The 22,158-nt window shown below is 33.6% G+C and overlaps 1 long non-coding RNA gene across 2 annotated transcripts; it reads right to left on the minus strand.

Annotated features, from left to right (window-relative positions):
* Nucleotides 1–430: 430 nt before the first annotated feature.
* LOC149784152 (uncharacterized) lies at nucleotides 431–20,281 on the minus strand. Of its 2 annotated transcripts, none has more exons than XR_016413768.1 (3): nucleotides 20,109–20,281; nucleotides 2,876–2,984; nucleotides 431–1,652 (listed from the first exon to the last, which is right to left on the minus strand). It is a non-coding gene; the product is annotated as an uncharacterized LOC149784152 (long non-coding RNA). The 2 variants fall into 2 exon arrangements; XR_016413767.1 differs by lacking the exon at nucleotides 20,109–20,281 and adding an exon at nucleotides 16,498–17,117.
* Nucleotides 20,282–22,158: the final 1,877 nt, after the last annotated feature.

Below are 22,158 nucleotides of genomic sequence, written 5' to 3' on the forward strand. Positions count from 1 at the left end.
TTACTTAGATAGATTCAGAAATATATCCGTCTATTTGCTTTGTTATCTTGTGAATAGGTCTACTTTATATTTGCCAAATTAGACTTGGTTATGGTTTGGGATTCCAAGGATGAGTTTGTGTATGTTTCATATCGTTCGCAAATCCTTGCATTACGAATGCAATGATCCACTACCCTAATCGTCCGTGTAAATGATTTTGTATTGATTTCGTTTCGGTAATATAATATGTTGATCTTGGTATTAGATTATAAAATGAATATGCATTTGTATTAATATTCGTAGCTAGTTCAAAGTGTATGAATTCTACTCTGAAAGTCGTTGTTTCTCTCGCTATGAAATCTTGATGTATCTAATGAAGCCGCATTCATAATTGTCCTAATGCTGAGGTTACAAATCAATATAGGGTTAACATATATTATGAAAGGATAACTAGTGTTTTGTATGTATATAATTCATTTATAGACATAATACATATTATGAACCATATTTAACAGAGAACAACAAACCAAGCGGAAACACATGTATTGGTAATAATAACAAGAAGATAATAAAGAAAACAAAGCTGTTCGCTCCGAACAAAAATAGCAATTATTCGGTCAAATTGGTAGGTTTAATACATTTTACGCAAACTGAGACAAATTAAATAAATAGGTTTAAACTTTGTATATCATGCTATGTCAGGAATGATTGCCTCATTGTCACGATGTCTAGACATGTTAAGATTTACTCACACTTTCACACAGTAAGGACGTAGTAGCAATAACTTTAGAAACATTATACTGAAATTGATATATAGAGACACAAACGTCGCCCGAATTAGTATGTTGCTCAAGAAATATGATGCAAGATTTGCATTCCTGAAACGACACTATGACACGGCGTTTCAAGTTTTACGGAGTCATGCTGATGCACAAAATACCGAATTAACTGTATAACTCCCGACCAGTAACATGCATTTTATGAATAATTTAAAGCACAAAATGCATTTGAGATGAAACTTTAAGTGACCGTCATTTCAGTATTACAGTAATTTTAAACAAGCAGCTGATCATTTTATATAGAATACGCATTACAATTACTTTACATCCACAATCGTCATCGCGAACAAGGGACAAACAAATGATTTTCGAGTCGGTAGAGCTGGGACATTTAGAAAAAAAACGTTCATACGCTCGGTTAGCTCGAAACACTGTTATTGCTTTAATTTCAGTAAGAAATTAATTTTGTAACAAAGCTGATGCACACAAATAGTGTAATGTTTAAAAGCCACGTATCAGGCTTCGTATTTTATATGGAAGTGTCTAGGAATATGCTGTGTAAATGCAAGTGCTAACTGACCAGAGATGTTTTACATGTATGCGCAAGTGTAATATATACCCTCATTAATTAACTGTAACTAGTAACAACCGAGCGAATCAAGAAACAATTGTGTGAGTCTGGCTTGATGTCACTGTTTCCGTTAATTCCATGGACGTCAAGAAAACAGTCGTTCTTTGATGTAGGATTGTTAATGCACAAGTGCAGCATATAAATTCCTCCCATCAACCTATACGCAAGCACTCGATATATCATAATTTCATATTGACATGGTCTCTCCTTTTTACAATTACATGGCCCATCAGTACTCTTTTCCAAGCTGTACATATCTGTACCTGAAAATATCAAGGAACTTACATATGCTAAGAAATTAAGGATAATTCATTTTACGGAATATGCATTTGCTACAGTCAGGTCTCGCGCAGAATATACATTATAACGAATGCTCCTAACAAATGACAAATTAGTAGTTTTCAGAAATATATTAACTCCAAAGACAACATATAATCAAAGAAAGAATCGCTACAATCTAAGAAGACTATATATATATATATATATATATATATATATATATATATATATATATATATATATATATATATATATATATATATATATATATATTTGCACATCACCCACCCCATGTTTGTTACAATATGAAACACTTCCAAATATGATAATAGACCCTACATAGCACCATGATGTGTGTAATATCTATTGCTGGTATAAGGAAAAATAGGAAAATCACTTAAATATCGTACTATGCAAGGCATCATCTGGATCTACAAAATCGTAATGTAACTCAATAAACCAATTAATATGAAACGTATTCAAATAAATCTATTAATTTGGCGGTTACTTCCAAGTAAAAAAGATATTATTGAAACTTGCACTAAAAAGAATTCAAGACAACTGCCGTTCCCAACAGAATGGTCCATGTTGTGTCCTTTTGGAATCGAGATACAACTTGGACAGTGACACAATAAAGCCTCTTGAATACGTTTTTCACAACTGCGATGAACCATGTGAATTCAGGGATTTTGTGAATACAAAGAGTAAAATAGAAAAAAATCAAGATACAATTCACATTCATTTATTATTTATTATTAGTCTAACTGTCCCTTAACATTTCTGGTTTTCATTGTAATGTCTTGGAAAGGAATGACTGAAGTCGACAACTTGGACAAAGAGACACATTTTTTTTTTCTTCTGGACAAAGATGCGAGAATTAGCTATTAGCTGAAACAAGATGTCCACAGCTGATGTACATTATCAGTAATTAGTAAGCACTGTTATGTTCATGGAATGGGGATGTTGCTTAAAGCAAGGTGGACAAATGCAGGGTTCAGAACGCACTTAACCATGACATTACTCATATCAATCTTGTTATACCAAAAATAACAACAACATTATTTTGGTGATTATAATCGTGAATGTATTTTTCATCTCGGACATCTTGTCTTCGAAGTACGAGAATGCATTGGAATCATTGGGAATAAAGAAGCTAAGTTCAGTACGTTAGTCACTACGGTTGGCAAATAGGCCGAGGAAGACTCACCTTAATTTAGCGGAAGAAAGAAAAGAAGAAGAAACGTTCCACTGCATATCTTCCTCAGGATACATTCCTACGTTTGTGTTCAATTTCACCTCCAAATTTGAATATATTCCTGCATGACATAAAAATAATCTCTTTGAATACGTTGTCCACAATCTTTAAATTGATTGTAAGCCAAACGAGCTCTCCTCATTTCATGCATCTGGAATGATATGTAACTAATTTGCCTTAGGACAAGAAACTGTGATGGATCTTCAATGGTCCCTATATTAATATCGGGATTATTGCATAATCAGACTACATCTGAAATGATGGCGACTCACCATAGCATATTCATTTAAGATCTTCGATGCTCGCCTATGTTTGAATAAATCAATTGTCAATGGTGAACAGATTCCCTAAATTGCCGTTAGAGTAGCGACAGATTCGTTTTATATCCATAAGAAACATGCAGATTTGTTAAAACAGCTAAATAATAGCAATTGATCATCATGGTATGAATGGAGAATAAAACAAGAACAACTACACGGTGATGTCGAGTGCAAAATTACTTATTGTGAAAATATTGAAGAAACAGTATCATCACCACCATCGGTACAGGATCCTGTAGCTAGACACAATACTGTTTATCTTAATGGACCGGACATTTGTGGTAAAACGACACGTGTGATCGAGTTATTTCGTCAGAATTCTTCAAATTCTGGTTATATGGTTGTTTTAACCCATAGACACAGTCTCGCCAGAGAAATGAACGAATGAGGAGTTAAATTTCATACCTTATCACAGCTTCTTTCGATGGAAGGGAAATACATGGACTTCTGAACGAATGGGTGAAATCTATATTCCAACGATTATTATCCGGGATGAAACAAGTACAGTGCCGCTAGAAACACTATACACATAATATTGATTGGTTATTGACAAAAAATACTGCTGTAATTATGTGCGGCGATCATGGACAACCAACAAATTTTGTTGGAATATCTCCACACGATAAAGTTAAAGAACTGTGTTGATTATTATAAGGAAATAAATGATGATCATAGAGCACTTGATCCATAATTAAGAGAGTTTAAGAAATTAATCAGACTACAACCAAAATAATTTCAGTGTGAAATAATGCGTAAAATAATTTCAGAAACTCCTATTAACAATTTTTGGAATTTATGGAGATCCGATTATTTGATGGTTGCAAGTACAAAGATAGTTCGTGATACACTTCAACAGCAATTATTTATGTCACATAAAGAACATTTTTCAAATCTACCTGTACCATTGTGTTACTGACAAGCAGATACGCGACGACAAAATATTGAAGGAGATATGCCATGATACCACCGGAGAAACGAAATCTTGTACTAAATGATATTATTTTAGTTCCTGTCAGTATTGTTGAGAGCACGTTAACGCCTGACGGATTCGAGGACAAAACTCCTTGGACTCTAGGTATGCTATAGCTATTAATTCGTTTCAGGGAGTAACTATTTCTGATATTAATATTTGGATTGTTGATGATCGTATCGAATGGTCGAATTTAGTTTACCTCGCAGTGTCTAGAGTTACAAGAATATCTCAGCTGCGGAGGTTTAGTATAGACTTTACATAAACTGCTATTATTAGCGATAATGTTTTTGATAATGATGTAGTAAGAAACGAATTAGCGAGTTATAAACAACGTGACAAAAAATATAAACGTGACTTTAATCTTGATGTGGAATTTATCATGACGCTGAAACAACAGCAATAAAAGCATTGTGCAAGCTGTAACACAGTAGTGTTGTGGCAGTATTCAAAAAATAATCCGGGACAGTTTACCGTAGACAGAATTAATAGTAAGTTTTCTCATACACGCGAAAATATGTTGATGATCTATTTTGAATGTAATCAACATCGAAGGGATAGTACACAAAAGTGAATGCGGTGGTAATTGTGTGTCTTCAGGAATTACTTGTAATTGTTCACTTACAAATCCACGTTGATGAGCTGTTGAATCTAACCTGTACATTGCGGGTCTACCAGTGGATCTTACCACACTGGAAATTGTGTCGTAATACTTAAAATAGGATCAGTCGCTCATTAATTACCACCTTCAAGTTCATAACATTCATATAAATATATGACAGTCACATTACATAGTACTCATTGCGTTGGAAAGGAATCATGCCATTGTATTGATATATATATATATATATATATATATATATATATATATATATATATATATATATATATATATATATATATATATATTGTGATCGCATAGATGGGTTTCATATAAATCACACGAATAAATTCTTTATTTAATGCAGCTATCACACATGGTAATCTTGTAACCCATTCTCCGGATCTCATATCTTTCTGAATTATTTCCTTCGCGTATTGACAGGCAAATAACCGCTCGGCAAGTGTTCGATTAAATTGTTTAACAGTTGCCTGTTCACGGTGAATTGAAGTATGTCCTCGTCTAATTTGGACATTATAATTTTTCATCTGAGATGATACTGCATCAAGAAATTCCACGCCGGATCAACCTGTAGTAATCGTGGCCACCGTATACCACCTTGTGATCCTGATCCTTAATAATAAATTCGTTCAAAAGCAGATACAAATTCAGCTGATATTTTAGTTGATAGTGGTTCTGCTTATTTATATCTACTTGCAACATCAACGACAGTTAACGCGTATTTGTATGTACGTGATTGACGTCTATTAAGTTGAATAGTATCGTGTGATACAAATAAATATCCGCTTGATGAACTTCATTAGGAGTGCTGACATCAAAATGTGCATGCTGAATTTTTTTAGGTGGTGGCAGATAAATTTGCAATAATTCATGTCGTGCTAACCAATTTACATCAACATAACGCGAAACATTTGCTGCATCAGCGAGTTTACTAATCACGGCTCCACCACTCCAATATCCCCATGGGCTATGATAAATCGATTCAATAATAGTAATAATAATAATAATAATAACAATAATAATAATAATAATAATAATGATAATACCAATAATAATCAGTTGATTAATTACAGGCCCCTAATACTAGTTTACCTTTCATCGCAGGTCTTACCAATCAATCAACTAATGATTCTCTGAAAGCTTTATTGTCAATGGAATTTAACGAGTGAATCAACTTCACATCTGCAATATGCGTTGTTTGAAATCTGGATTTTTATACGCGCCATCATGTACGTGACGCGCTTGATCAATTACATTTACTGGATACTCTCAGGTCTTGGTTGATATCGCTCGTCAAGTCGGATATCAAGTCGAGTTCCAGGACCACAGTTTTTATATCAGGAAAGATGTTTTTACTCCTGGAAAGTTAGGCCATCGATGTCCTGGTAATTTTCTTAATGAAGCGACTATATCTCCATCTGTTTTCCTGGCTTTTCAAGCGAGACAAAATTGGATTTGCTTGTACCACATTTTACACACTTACCTGTAAGAGCACGCTTTTTATTTTTTGTTATTATTATTGTTGATCCACTTGTGGGGTGGATACTCTGCATCGAACTCAATATAAATCCATATTATTTACTATATTTGTACAACATGAATGTCATTGGTTTCTCAGCGAAACGAAAGCAAGAGCCAGTAAAACATCGTCCAGTGCTACCAAATTATATCAGAGCAATTATCATAGGCTGTCTGGGTCTGGTAAAACGCATGTATTACTTAATCTGATAATGAGATAGCTCAAGTGGGATAAGTTATATTGATTGGCACCATCCGCAGATGATCAGAAATGCTACAATGTGCTTAAAGATTTTAATGGAAATGTAAAATTGTTGGACGAGGACGGCAATGATATTATTAATATTTTCACCAATATTGATGAAACCCCCTACTGTGGATGACCTCGATGGATTTATTAATAATCTCATAGTATACGATGATATTGTGCTGGAGAAGCAATCAAATCCAGCTCGGGCATTTTTGTCGAGGCAGACACAAAAATACCGATGCTATATATGTTATCAAGCGATATATACAAATACCTAAAGTGATAAGAGATAACTGCAATATTGTATGTGTCTTTAATGGAGTCGATGCACATACTCTACGACATATTCATCAGACTTGGTGTTCTGCGGACATGGACATGATTAAGTTCAAAAACTTCTTTTCAATAGCACAAGCTACCCCTACAAGGATTTATAACAATAAATATGCATGATCCTCGGTCACGATATCGTGTAGGTCTTGATAAAATCTTTGACTAGAAAAATACATTAGTTTTCCATTGCTTTTAAATATCTCACAGGGGCCCCGAGTGGCAGAGTGGTCTAAAGCGCTCTGCTTTACGGATCACTGCCTTATCACCTCTGTCTGCGCCGGTTCGAGTCTCGGATTCAGCCAATGTAGATATGTGAGAAAGCTTACCAGTAGCTTCTCGAGGGTCGGTGGTTCTTTCCTGGGTTTTCCCGGGTTATTCCTCCACCATTAATACTGGTAGCCATGTATAGCCTATCGTGTGCTGAAAAATGGCGTTAAACCCAACAACAGCAACAACAACAACAACATAAATATATCATCAGTATCTTTATAAGCCGTTTAGCTCTCTCTAACTCTGATTTAGAGTCATGTTCGACTCGTCGTATTATATCACTTACACGATTTTCTCTTGCTTCATCTATTATTGTTTTAAATTCATTTCCTGATTCACGTTCGGGATTAAGAGATTTTAATAATTCAAAATTTTAATCATTTATCCTAACAGCAGCAAAGAGGGTGCGACCAAATATGAGTGTCCGAAAGGTAAACAAAACACGCATACACATTTAGAAAGACACGAACAACAAAGATGAAGTAACACAATGAGCTAACCCAATTAGAGAACCTCTCGGTTTTGGTTAGAGGCTTCGGTTTTATGTTATAGACCTTAATTAGTTTCATTTATTTTCGTATGAGGTTTTATTTTCATGAACGAACTTTAAAGCAATTTGTCTGTTTACCCGCTCTGCTGCTTCACATTTGCGAAGCAGGGAACCAGACAAGCCAAGCTAGTCTGATCGGCATTCGAAGGCGCTGCGCTTGTATTACGGGTCAGACGTTCTAACAATATATAAACCTAAAACCTATGCAATGGTTGGCGTTACTAGCAGCACGGATTCTATTCCTGATTGAAACAAATTATTATACGTAACGAATCTCTTTACATCCGCATGTCACGAAATAGTTATTTTATGCAAACTTATAAAAATAAGTATAAGGTGAACATAAATCTTTCTTCAAACTGCTGTATCAGCTTCCTTGTCCACTCTACCGTGCTCCCCCGTGTTTATAGCCGGAGCAAAAGCCGAATATAAGAGAAAATAAATATAGAAGATAGTTCATCAGCCATGGAAGCGGAATGTTACATTCAACTATATGTAGGTAACCCCAAAAAGTGAATTTAGAATGAAAGCTACACACATTAAACAATATATATATATATATAAATGATTCCTGACTATCAACGAGAGGAGGGATGTTTGGAGTTTCGATAAATCATGCCACACATATGTATGTATGTATGTATGTATGTATGTATGTATGTATGTATGTATGTATGTATGCATGTTTGTGTGTGTGTGTGTGTGTGAGTATGTATGTATGTATGTATGTATGCATGTATGTATGTATGTGTGTGTGTGTTTGTATGTATGTATCTGTGTATGGAAGGATTGATGGATGTATTGATGGCTTGATGGATGGCATGATGGCTTGATAGTTTGATGGATGGATGAGAGAATGGACGGACGGATGGATGGATGGATGGATGAATGGATGGAAGAATGGATGGATAGATGGATGGATGGATAAAGGTAGTTAGGTAGATAGATAGGCGTGTAGTTGAATTCGCTTAACAGTCAATCAAATCAGGTTAATTCAAAGTTATTCTATCATATTATTCGTAGGTATTGTGTTTGGTTCATGACATGTCAATATTTAGAACAGTCAATTTGCTTCTTTTGAAAAAGTGCACCTGACGTTTTCTTACCCAGTGCATCTTGAATTGAGAAATATTTAAATTAGTTTATAGTCATATAGATCCAAACATAAACCTTTAACGCTACACATACTATAACAATCAACGTCTACTTCAATACGGAGATCAGTCAATGTGCTTCATTGAAGAGGTGCAAGTGAATATTCATTGCAAATGCATATTGAACTGAGCATTATCTAAAATACAACATAATCACATAAATTCAAATGTACAACGTTAACTCTTGATATTCCATACCAAAGGACGACTACTATAAATATACAGTCGGCAGCATGAATGTGACATATTGATCATTGATCTATCGTGTGACAATCTCACACGAAGAAAAGGAAAACAAAACACAACTAAATGATAATCTTTGAGCCTCACCAAAATTATTTGAAGGCCCGATTTTATGCTAAGTTGTGTTTGTTATGCATGTATGTATGTATGTATGTATGTATGTATGTATGTATATATGTCTGTATGTATGTATGCATGCATGCATACAGGTAGGTAGGTAGGTGGGCACGTATGAATGTATGTATTTACCAAAACATCGAGTTATAGTGTGAAAAGTCCTGTTTATCTCACAGGAGTGAACTGAGCTATGGATAAACAACGGATGAACAGCAAACTGGTACTATCATACAGACGCATGTGGTAGTTGCGGTTGGTATTGTTGTAGGCTTATATATATATATATATATATATATATATATATATATATATATATATATATATATATAGTTGTATGAGATATTTCCAGTTGGTGCTATTCTATTTATATTTGAAGTTTGATGTGTATGTTGTAGCTGTGGCAGTTTTATTTATTCTATATAACAGTTGTTCTTATCCCTTACAATTCGGAGTGTATAACTAGACATATTATACTGCAACAACTAAGCAAATAAAGACTAAACGAATTCTCCTAAGCCCTAAAATCTTTAGGAAACAAACATATGTTTAAAGCATACTTCCCATTTAAAAGTAAACTGTCGACTTTTTTATGAATTTTTGTTTTTACCAGTGTTGCTCCAGAATCGAAGTTTACATTCACAAACACAGATACTTACATATTTAGAATTTCATCTTGTTTCAACTTTCTCACATTTAGGAGATGAGTCATCTATACATGCAGAAGGTGTTATTGATATGAAGTTTGACACGATTTGTTCTAAGGCACATGTTTTCAATTAAATGATTTGCAAATACCCATAATATACAAAACTCTATGTTTGTTTTTGAGCGGACATTTTTTTAGCATGGGTAGAAGTTATAACAATAAAATATATATATAAATGTTTGTTGAAATTTAAAAAATGGTGCTTTGTCAGAGCGAAATGTATGGGATTGCATGAGTTGCCTCCTTTAGTGTGCAGTGGCTACTAAACAATGTACATCGACTGACAATGGTGGAAGATATTGACCTATGAAGGATACCGTGTAATTTTAACACTGAAATTATGTCTATGTAGCAGAGGGAAGCCATTTCAGATCAATTTGAGTGAATGGTATTTGTACAAAAACTGACCGGCAGTAGACAGATTTTTTTTTTCTTCAGGTAATTCAAGTTGTGTGCTACCCTTGTCTCAATAACGTAGAGATAATATTCAAAGTTGACCAACTTAATTTTGATTGGCTGCAATGGCGTGCCTCCGCATCCAGTGACATTATCAAAACCAAAGCACATAAGTATTCTCTCTATGCGCCAAGGTAGAAATATGTGTGTAAAATATAACTTTATTTCTCTCGCCCACTTTCTCGTACGTGTATGCAGGCAGGGATGCACATATATTGTATGTGTACGGGTATATATAAATGTGTATATATGCGTATACGACTTTTGTACATGAGTAAGGACGTTTATACGTGATCCCTGTTTAGAAGACTAGACTCAATCTTTGGCACAAGACGCCCACTCCCACCACCATTGGATTAATTAATTTTATTTGCATAGTCTGATTATCTAATATACATGAATTGCATTATTCTTCTTTTAAAAAATAGTTTATCTCTTCTGTAAACAATGCAAGTCCGACTCATCAACTCATCAATAGCGACATTTTGCCGTGGTTGTCAAGATAGTACAGGTAACTAGCTTTTAAGAGACAAGACAAGCGTCTGGTCAAATTTCTCATCAAAGTATAATTTTCATGTCTGCAATGTAAGGCAGTTTCTAATTATTTTCTTGAGCTCACAAGGTGCCCTGTTCTGTTGTTGCGGGTGGAACATTTTTAGGCACACACAATCAAGTTTCGCGTGACATGGTGGGAAATTTTACCTTTTTCACGTGTAAAAATTAAAGGATATAGTTGTTTAATATGCAAATGTTTGGATATATTTTTCAGATATGGAAATCATAGGCATGATATGGGGATTGTATTATGCATCTTCGCTAGCCAATTTTCAGATATGTTAACCCTATTCACTATTCACACCTTTCCGGGTCATTAAAATATTTCAGAGCTTTATTCTCGTGACATCTATCGGATTTGATGAGTTTTATCCCTTCGAAAATTGATTCTGTATGCGTCCATTACAGCTGTGTTTATACCATGTCTCGATCTTTTACTAGCAGCATTCAGCATACACATCAAATTAAATTTGCAAACCTGAAACAACCTATCTATCTGAATGTAGGATGTTTGGCTAGAAAAAACAAGGAATTACAGTGTCATTAGTTTTTATGGGATCAAAAGTGTTTGACGGGTCAACATGATTGAATAATGGTAGCTCGACCAACAAACATATACACACAACATAGAAAAGTCAAAAATGACAATGATAGAGTAGTATTTCACATTTCTGGGGAACTGTTTCAGGCTCTTTCGGTGACTGAGACTGTGAAAACCGGAACATTAACTTTCAAATCGCTGAGACCAAAGGGGCACAGAAAATTCCAAAATTTGGTGGAGACTAAGTTATCCAGAGCTGCTGCTAAAAGTTTGGCCGATTGACAACCACATTAAAATTCCAATCCTATAACGGATATAAATGTCGACTGAGCAATCGAATTTTTTTTTGTTGCTAATTAGCCAAAGAAAAAAAAATTACTAAAATTAAAAACGTTGCGCGATATACCGTTGATTAAACCTTTAATTTTCCCTCAACTAAAAAACAATTAAAATAATTAAAATGGATTAAATTTGTAATTTCAGTTTTCTCATATAGAAAAAGGTAGTGTGTAAACGCCGGAGATGAAATCGTACAAACATGCTATCCAGAACACCACCTCTTCCAGCCAATACTCCATAAATGAAATAAATAATGCCTTGTGCAGTATCTTTAATATCATGCCAACTAACAGAATATACGGGTGTTGTGGAAAAGCAGATGAAATCGCACAAATGAATTATTGATGCACACCTATAACATAAAACTCACTACATATGACCCAAAACGCCTTTTGTAGTGTCCCCACACTACATCATGCTAAACATGTAAGAGTTAAGGAATTAGTATTATCTTGATGATGACGTAAAGTTCCCAATAAAAGCAAATTTGAACTTCATTATATGGTGCAAAGACAGATCAAAAGTGCTATGTTGAAAGAAAACACGAGAGACCATAGGGTGAACGCTGGTAGTAGAACCATTTCCATGAAGAACCATATATATCGTTTTGTATAAGTCAATGGACCTAATTATTAAGAAAGTAAATATGTATAAATGTAAAAAACACAGGATATGCAAATAAAAAAACCGGTTTTGGCAGATACATTATATCAAATAAAATATTCCCAGGTTTACGGTTGGACTCGCTGGATAATGATATTTGTACATACATGATTTAACTATGCGCCAGCAGAATTCGGATTTTATATTTCCAATTAGCATTATGTGGCAATAGTGGTATTGATCAAATAGTACTAACCTCGAAAGACAAACCCTACTAAACATGGTGGCCATTTGTTACTATTTTCTTAAATATAACAGGGATACCAGTTACGAACTAAATAAGGCACAAAGATTTTATTAAAATACGTACTGAGATTATTGATCAATGATTTATTATGAACTAAACATCGCCTATTGAATGATACCGGATATATAATGTTATTTGACACACATTTAGTGCAACGTCTGCTATTTTGACCGTGAGTTGTTATCTGTAAAACTCATATTGGCCACAAGGCTTATCACTGATTTTGATCGTTACTCTGCAACACTAATTTCTTTTCTTCTCTTATTTCTTACCGGTATTATTGTGTTATGACCATTAAGAAAGACATTAATTATTTGGGATATAATCTGCAGCTACGTAATTTTACATTAAACATTGCTCTCATTTGGAGAAATACTTTGTTGTGTAATTGATGATATGCTGGACCCAGATTACCTTAGGCTCCGCTTGCCAATTCAATATTTATTCAAAGCAACGTCAGAGATAAAAATATTTGATAGGTAAAGGATTTTGCATTGCTTATATACTCCTCTTAACCTGAAAACGGTTCAATCATCCAATTGTTTTGTAGAAAGCAATAGCTACATTGAATTAGCAACAAACAAGATCTGCATAAGGTTTGGTGTAAGTTTTGGTGTACTTTTAAATCAATGGCGGCGTGGATAATACTTTTTATTTTCAAACGACAAAGCTATAATAAATTGAAATTGTGCATCGTGCATTAAGTGTCTGTGTTTGTCAAGATAAAAATTGTTTTGTCTGTAGCTCTGGAAGAAAATGTTAATTTAGCCCACATTTTTGGTTTGTTTCAAAGAATGGGTGGAAATAATGCTCAAATGAATTTGAGAATGAAAAGCAAGTGATCGGATCCGTAAAGCTAATACAGGGTAAGAGAAAGAAAGAAAATGATAAAGTCATCGCCTCACTTTATTGAACGTGGTGCTATAGGTTACTCCCAGACGTAAAGTGCAGGCAGGCTAACTTTCAAAACATTTATAACAGCAGCGTAGATTATGTTGCAAGGACATTTCGAACAACAGCGTACAATGTACTAAAACTGTATATTTTGTTATGCCTGAATTTTGTTTATTCTTATGGTGAAACAGTTTGTCCTTTTTAAGGAGTTTTCTCTACTCGATAGTCGACTCCTTGTACTCATATTTGATTTAAATAACTCAACACTTCCTTTGCTTGATTTGACTTAAGCTATTTTTAACTGAAGACGTATTTACAGATAGTACTACTTGACTATAAGTTTAAAAAACCACCACAAGACATATCGTGGTGAACTTACGTAAACACAAAACTAAGAACGCAACTCACTGTTGCTTATCAACGACTTGTATTTGTACAACTGGAATTTTTCAAAACACAATACATGCATATATATATATATATATATATATATATATATATATATATATATATATATATATATGTATATGTTGCAAATTTAAAAGATGTATAAAGAATGAGGTGAAAAGCCTATCCAATTTTGTGGGTGAAGGCCAAGCCATCCGATCCACAGAATACACCACTACCGACTTGAATGACTCTGGTATCATCTCTGTGCAGTCTTTGAAAGTGGAAAAAATTGCTCAGTGTGATTTTTGTAAAACTTAATAATAATTTTAAGGCATATCCTTTGAAAGACAAATCTATGTGTGGGTCTATGTAGGTCATTTTATATCTTGAGTTAATTACCATTATGTCTAAGACGTTTTGTTTGCATTTATCCCGGTTTCACCTCAACATCTTTTATTTCAGTAAGTTTTTCTTTTGTATATCAATGTATCAAACTATCAACTCGCCATCTTCAACTTGTCATCACTACTCCCGCCTGTCAATCACCTTAAATGTGCAAATCTTCTTTTATCGTTTATTGCACAATCAAAGTTACTTGAGTAAATGTTGAGCGAAGAAAGATAGAAACATATTTATTCAGATTGCGTGAAAAACGAACAATTGTAATCATTGCAATTCCATAAAAAAGATAATGCGGAATTTTAATATTTCAGAAATCAAGTTTTGTTGACTAGTAAGGTTAAGGTATCAAGCAATGTACAGGAACTGAACAATGTTGTAAGAGACGTACTTGTTAAGTTTAGCTTTTCCATCTCCAACATCCTTTAATACAGCTTCTAACATAGCCGTTTCATCCACCGATTTGGTCATGCGTTTTCGATCATCAAGGGAAAACAGAAACCATATTGGTGTTCGTTCATATCCGGCAGAAAATTCTTGAGTGTGACTTTGCAAAAGGCAAGGTCAGTGTAAATAAACAAGAAACTCAAGCTAGCAGTTTAGAAAAACAAAAACAAAAACATCTTTGTTCAAATTATCTAATTACGCACATGAATGTACCCGTTGTAAATTATCCATTTCAGTTTCAAGATAACGGTCAAATCCTTTTGATATGTGGAGAAATGTTTGCAAAGCTTCAATACGATTTCAATATTTTGTTTTAAGGTGAATCTTACCTTTCGGACGTTATATCATGGTAACTTAACAACCACTATAAGTGTTGCAATCAATACATCTACGCCTAATAAAAATTAACAAAAAAGGTCGATGTACACCTCGCAGCATTTTATATAAACTATACATGTCGAGTAACATTTTATCCGGGAAGTAATGTGGCAGAAAAATTGAACCTGGGAAGAAAATATAGCATTCCGTAAATGAAAACAGTCATTAACTCATTTATACTCATTGTAAAAGACTTGTCAATTGTTTATCAAATTTAAACAACACAGCAAGAACATAAACATTGATGAGGTGGATTCCACCGCAAGAAAGAGGTGTATGTGTATCATGCTGATTGCTCAGTTGCAACAAAAAGACAGAACTATCTATTTACTTTTAGAAAAGTTAAACATATTAAATTCTTTTCTAATTTTTACATTCCATTGGGGGATATTTGTTTCTACATTAGGGCTACATCACCTCTCTCTCTCTCTCTCTCTCTCTCTCTCTCTCTCTCTCCATACATCCTTTACCTTTAAGCTCATCATAATTTTTTTAAAAATTTATAATAGGCCGTTTTGAGTCTTCAGTTCTTCAAAAGATTATTCTTGTTAAATTAATTCTGCATGGGAGAACAGGAAATACATGTGGTGTAATATGTTTCGGCCAATAAAACATATTGCCCGAGGTTTCATGTATTCCGAAATGTAATGTTAGTAAAATAGTTAAATCAGTAATATATAGTAAAGTGCAAGTCCTTATATCTTTCTAAACACATAAATGATATAATCGTTTTTAGGTATATATCACCTGTATATTCCTCGCTAAATCAAAACGCAATGAGTTATAATGATGATCTTTAAAAACAAACAAACATACATACATACATAGATACATACATACATACATACAAGTCATCTGTCCAAATCAGGTCTATATTAAGAAGTACTTCTACATATTTGCCTGGTCAGCCGTTCTGCTGCTGAACCACAAATAAGGTTTATATGATTTAAAATAGATCGGAAAATGAGGTGAACAGAGGTAGTTTACACTAATTGGGTGTTCTCCCCATATTAATTATTCTGCTTTCAGGGCCTCTACATGTTGAAGAACTTACGAACGTATACCAATGGTGTCAACGTGAAAAACGGTAAAAATCGAATGATTGAACGAAACAAGAAAAGAAAGAACAAATTGAAAGGACAATTAAAAGACAGAAGAAAGGGATGGCAAAAGGAAAATATACATATATTGAGAAAACACTGCAATTCTCACGACCAAGGACCTCATATTTGGAATCTTACACTCTTCCTTATCTGGCCTCGCAATGTTGTGTTGACTATACCCACGCTATTTGAACAGGTTCTTCAAGTGATATAATTATCGAGTGTCACAACAGACCAATATGATACTAATTTATGGACATAAAGGTCCAATGAAACCCGCAAATAAGACTGATGCGAAGTAACACCGAGAAACCTTTTTGTGGTTCTAAGTACTTTGATTTAATCCGTAAATTTGTCACGCTCTTGGTAAGGCTGTGCTTGTTACCACTTGTGAGCGAAGACATTTTCAATAATGCATCATGAAGCCTCAGACTGACTGATAAATAATGACTCTTCTTTAGTAACAAGAGTGCAGGCAAAGCCAACATTAACATATGAGCTAATCTGCTTACTGATATGATGCTTGAATGAGGTTGATATCAATTGGGATATACTGTAGTCATGTTAAAAAATCAGTCATGCATTGTCTTGGATGATTCTTGTAAACATCCTTCGTGAATAACATCATTGACGATGTCCTGGGGTAATATTTAAATATATTCAAATATAAATACAACATTTATAACTGTCGTTGGGGCTTAGTGACTTGTTTAGAGACATTAAAGCTTTACATGCTTACCACTATTTTTACACTTAAAAATATATAATAATTTCGTTCAAAAAAGGTTAATTTCTAGAATAGTTTGCACTCATATAGATACTTGGTAAGTCCCGTGTAAAGTATTATCTTATCAGATAACCAAAAAGCACTCAAAATAAGTGAAACTTTCCTGCATATTTTCCATAACACCAAAAAGACTATTTTGGCGAACGCACGACTAAGGTGAAGCAAGGATGAAAAATCCAGCAATGATGAAATTGTGGTGCTTGTGTTACGCCGGACATCGGATATGTCTGCATTGTGGATGTAATTACATGCCAATAAAGCGTAAAGGAATAAGGATCATGTCCTGTAGGATATTTAACGTGATTGTTGCCGAGCTTCAAACTAAAGCAAATAGTTTGTTTCTTTAGATTATGCAAAACCTGGTTTGACATATTATTTATCGAGTTCAAGATTATAAGGAAACCTTGTTGGAGATTGTTGGATGATTGTATATAAACCTTGAGATATATATAGTGTATGTTGTCACACGTTATGAAAAAGATTAATTAAGAGTTAAGTTTTCTAATGAAATACACAAATTCAGCAATTATGGTTGTCTGTAGTCTTAGTCATTTTCTTTTCAATGCATTTGTAAAATCTTCAATACGTACGAACCTATAAAACAAAATTAATAGTGGAAATGATGAATATAGTTACATAAGAAATGTTCCTACTTTGAGAAGATGTTTCATCAGAATAATCTACGTTTCTCCATTTTGATATTTTCTATAAACAAGTCAATTTTTGTAAGAGGGAATATGACAAGAAATTTATCGGCGCTAAAATTACTATGACATTGGGAAAGGGGCGTCACTTTCTAGTTGATGGCCGCGACATAATGGGAGGCAGCACAATCGATTTTAAAAACACGCTAGACTCTTTTTTACATTTGACATGAAACTAGTTTGAATACATCACTGAGAGTAGGTGCATGCTCCTGATAACCTGTGTAATTATAGTCGGCACCATGTTCTTCTCTTTACTGATAAAATACTGCTCTTTTATTCTGAAAAAGAACGAAACCAAGTTAGCACTGTTGCGTTGTCTCAAACTTACTTTCTTCCCAACACTAATGATAGAGCACAACAACGACAAAATGTGTCGTGATGATCACTGTATTAAATCACAGTGTAGGCAAGTCTAGCTATATCACTTTTTAAGCTTCATATAACATTGAACAATGACGACCGAACTTGTTTACCCTTTTTACTAGCGTGAGTCAAATGACCTTGAACACAAATGTGTCTCTGGCTAAAGATATTCAAATGTATGCAAGAGGTACGAAGCTTAACGTGTTTACGAGTAATGCATAGTTAATATTAATAAGACAGCACCATCATCTACACGACGCTCACGACCATATGTGTATATTGGCCGTGAACACAAAATGCTACTGGATATTATTGAAATATAACCAGTTTAAAGTTCTTGAATTTCTTCCTTCCTTCCGTGACATATAGTAGGATCAGAGCAGGGCAAGCTTTAATATGAAATCTTTCAATTTCTTATTTTCGCTTAGTTTAAAAAGAGTGGTATCATATGTGCTGTATATTGTTCTAAAACATTTGTTGCTTTATGTTTATTTTCATTTTTATAAACGTAAGTTAACATATTTCAATTGTGACCATGATGTTCCTTCCAATACATAATTTCACTCCTAACAAACCGTAAATATGAATAAAAATAGACCATGCATTGCACATGTCATTTGCGAAAGAGGCAAGTTTATTATCATAGCCTACTAACCATATCTTCAACTAGATCAAATAATATTAACAAGTTACAAATGTTAAGATCAGTACTTATGATTATGAGTGCGAAGGTGATTACTTCTCAAATGATAAATGGAATATCAACGATATTTTTGCTTGAACAGAATAATGTCAAATATATGAGATTAAATATAATATGTACGAAATATTTGTATTGCAGATAATTATACCAACGATATAAGTGATTGCATAGAGGAATGTCAATGATATATAGGATTGAATATAATAGTATCAACGATATATGGGATTGAATATAATAATATCAACGATATATAGGATTGAATATAATAATATCAACGACATATGGCATTGAATAGAATAATATAAACGAAATATTTGATTGAATATAATAATATCAACGAAATATTTGATTGAATATAATAATATCACCTATATATGAGACTTCATATCATGTTATCATTGTTGATGATACATGTTGTTAGTATGAGTTTCAAAGTGTACCTTCCAACAAAAACTAAACTGGCTAAGAAAACTAGCAATGTTGTAATCTTTGAAACATTGAGGATAATATTCGTGGATATTGCCACCATAAACTTCCCTTTAATAAAATGCATCTATTTTATACTGAATCCAACATATTATGATGATGTTACATAAAGGAAACAAGTTACCAATGCATTTTATCGTCCATCCTTCCGTCCCAACAGTAGTGGTAGCAAGCGATAATATGGGTCGTTATGTAACTCGTGTTAACTCTTTTATGCAGGGCATATATAAGCCTACATTTACTACTTTTAAGCTTTTATTCACATCTAACAATGGCGACCGTCCTTGTTTAACCTTTTTGATACAGAATGGTCCTGATTTGCTTGCTAACGTGAATCATATGACGTTACATGAAAAAGTGTATGTGGCTAATTATATATACAGATATGCAAACCCGACGAAGCGTAACGTGTTTAAGATTAATGCATGATCTAATATTAATAGGAAATCAACCATGCCTACACTACTCACGACCATATACATGTACTCATATACACCTTAAATACAAAGATGCTTATGAATATTAGTGAAATAGAACCAGTTTACATTCATTTCATTTTCTTCCTTACTTCCGTGCGAGATAGTAATACTATATTTGAGCAAATTTCAACTGTCAAAATCGTGCGTTTCCTTTTTCCATCTCTTTATACTAAACATATAGCATTCATACTTTACCGTGATTTAATATAGTTGGTGTGTTGTCATTGTTGTCTTTGTTATTTTAACATAATCCATTGGCCACCATAATTATCATTCCAGTTCCTTTGTATTTTCACACCTTGCAAACGTTAAGTTTATCTTGTGTTATGAAGACAAGCAGACGATGTATTTGCACATGTCATTCGTGTAATGGGTAGGTTGATGCATTCTGTATGCATATATTTAAAATGTCTTTACCTTGGAGTACTAAACTTGTCACATGTTGTTTCTATTTTAGTGTTATATGCTTTCTTTCCTAAAACTGGTTTTCATAGGGCGTATATCTGATTTACTTGTTCACAACAACCACATGACCTTAAATACAAATGTGAACGTTCGATAAAATTAACATTACGCAGAACTAATACAGATTATCATGCACACGACTGTAACCAGATCCACCGTTAATAACAACGACCCTACGTTATTATTGTACATTGAGCAATGCAATCTAGGTCATTGTGCTTTACTTGCAGTATTCTAATTATGTTATTGTGTTTATTAAACTCGCCCGGTAACCATATATTCAACTAAATCATGAACAATACGAAATTCCAAGTATGAAGATGAATGCCTATGATTATTAGTGCTATGATAACTAATTATAATTATGATCAATGGAATATCAACGATATACTTTATTGCATAGATTAATGTCAACGACATATTTGATTGCATAGAATAATGTCAATAATATATGGGATTTCACAGAATAATATGAACGATGCATATGAATGTATATAATAAAATAACGATATATGGGGGTGCATATAATAATGTCAACGATATATGATTTTGCATAGAATCATATCAACGATACTTGTGCCTGCAAAGCCCAAGATCAACGATATATGGGTTTGCATAGAATAATATAATCGATATAGGTGATTCATATACGAATATCAACGATATTTAGGAATGCATATCGTTAATCAACAATAAATGAGATTTCGTAACATAATATCAACGATCTATTTGAATGCATTTAATAAATCTATAATATATGGAGTTGCGTAGCTTAATATGAACAATGTATGAGATTGCATAAAAAGATATAAACTATATGTGTGCTTGCATCGACAAATATATACGTTGTATGACACTGCATATGATAATAGTAACTATATATTGTATTGCATAAAATAATGTCAACGACATGTCAGACTGATATAATTTTATCATCTTTTGACGATATGTTTTGCTGGTGACTTTCAAATATTATATTCCAACAAAAACGAAATTAGTTCAAAAAACTTGTACGGTTGTGATTTTTAAAAAATGAGGTTATTGTTTGTGCATAATGCCAGTATTTGCAAGAAATATAAATATATCCCTCACAGCAGAGTCTAAATAACGTGCTGGTCAATAGATACATAAATTATATAGAAATACACATCACAATAACAATCCACGATTACACATAATTACGTACAGATAATTAAGACCGTCACCTATTCCTCAATACATAACAAGATATTACAGAGCTGAACACAGAAATTGTTTCACGTCACATGCATTTTTTGAAAGTCGATTTCAATTCGATGTCTATAATATCACCCTCTACTTATTACTTCCCTTAGATAGGAAACACTAATGAACTGTTCGATCTCGTGTGTAATTATGTCACTTCATCTGTGTATGATTTTATGCAGTTAGACTTTTTTAAAAAATGCTAACAATGGAAACAAAATCACTAATATATCTTACTGAGTGTGTGATCCTGTCAAATCGTACATTGGTGTAATACTTGACAAAACTTATCGAGTGTATGAACTTATCGGATCTTACAATGGTCCAACGCTTACGAAAACTTATTGAGTGTGTGACCTTGTCAGATCTTGCAATGGTCTAAAGACTGGTACAAATATAAGACCGCCAGGATCAAGCTAGATGAAGAACCGAAGGCTTGCAAGTTGTACATCATACAAGGCGCACAAAGTGCGTTCTATAATGTTTATCAAATGTTTATGATATTAACATGTGTCAGACATAGCTGCACAATAACTGTTCCTGTTTCCTATTATAG

Source organism: Sinohyriopsis cumingii, chromosome 14 (assembly GCF_028554795.1).
Source record: "Sinohyriopsis cumingii isolate HCF-2022 chromosome 14, ASM2855479v2, whole genome shotgun sequence".
Taxonomy (NCBI): Eukaryota; Metazoa; Mollusca; class Bivalvia; order Unionida; family Unionidae; genus Sinohyriopsis; species Sinohyriopsis cumingii.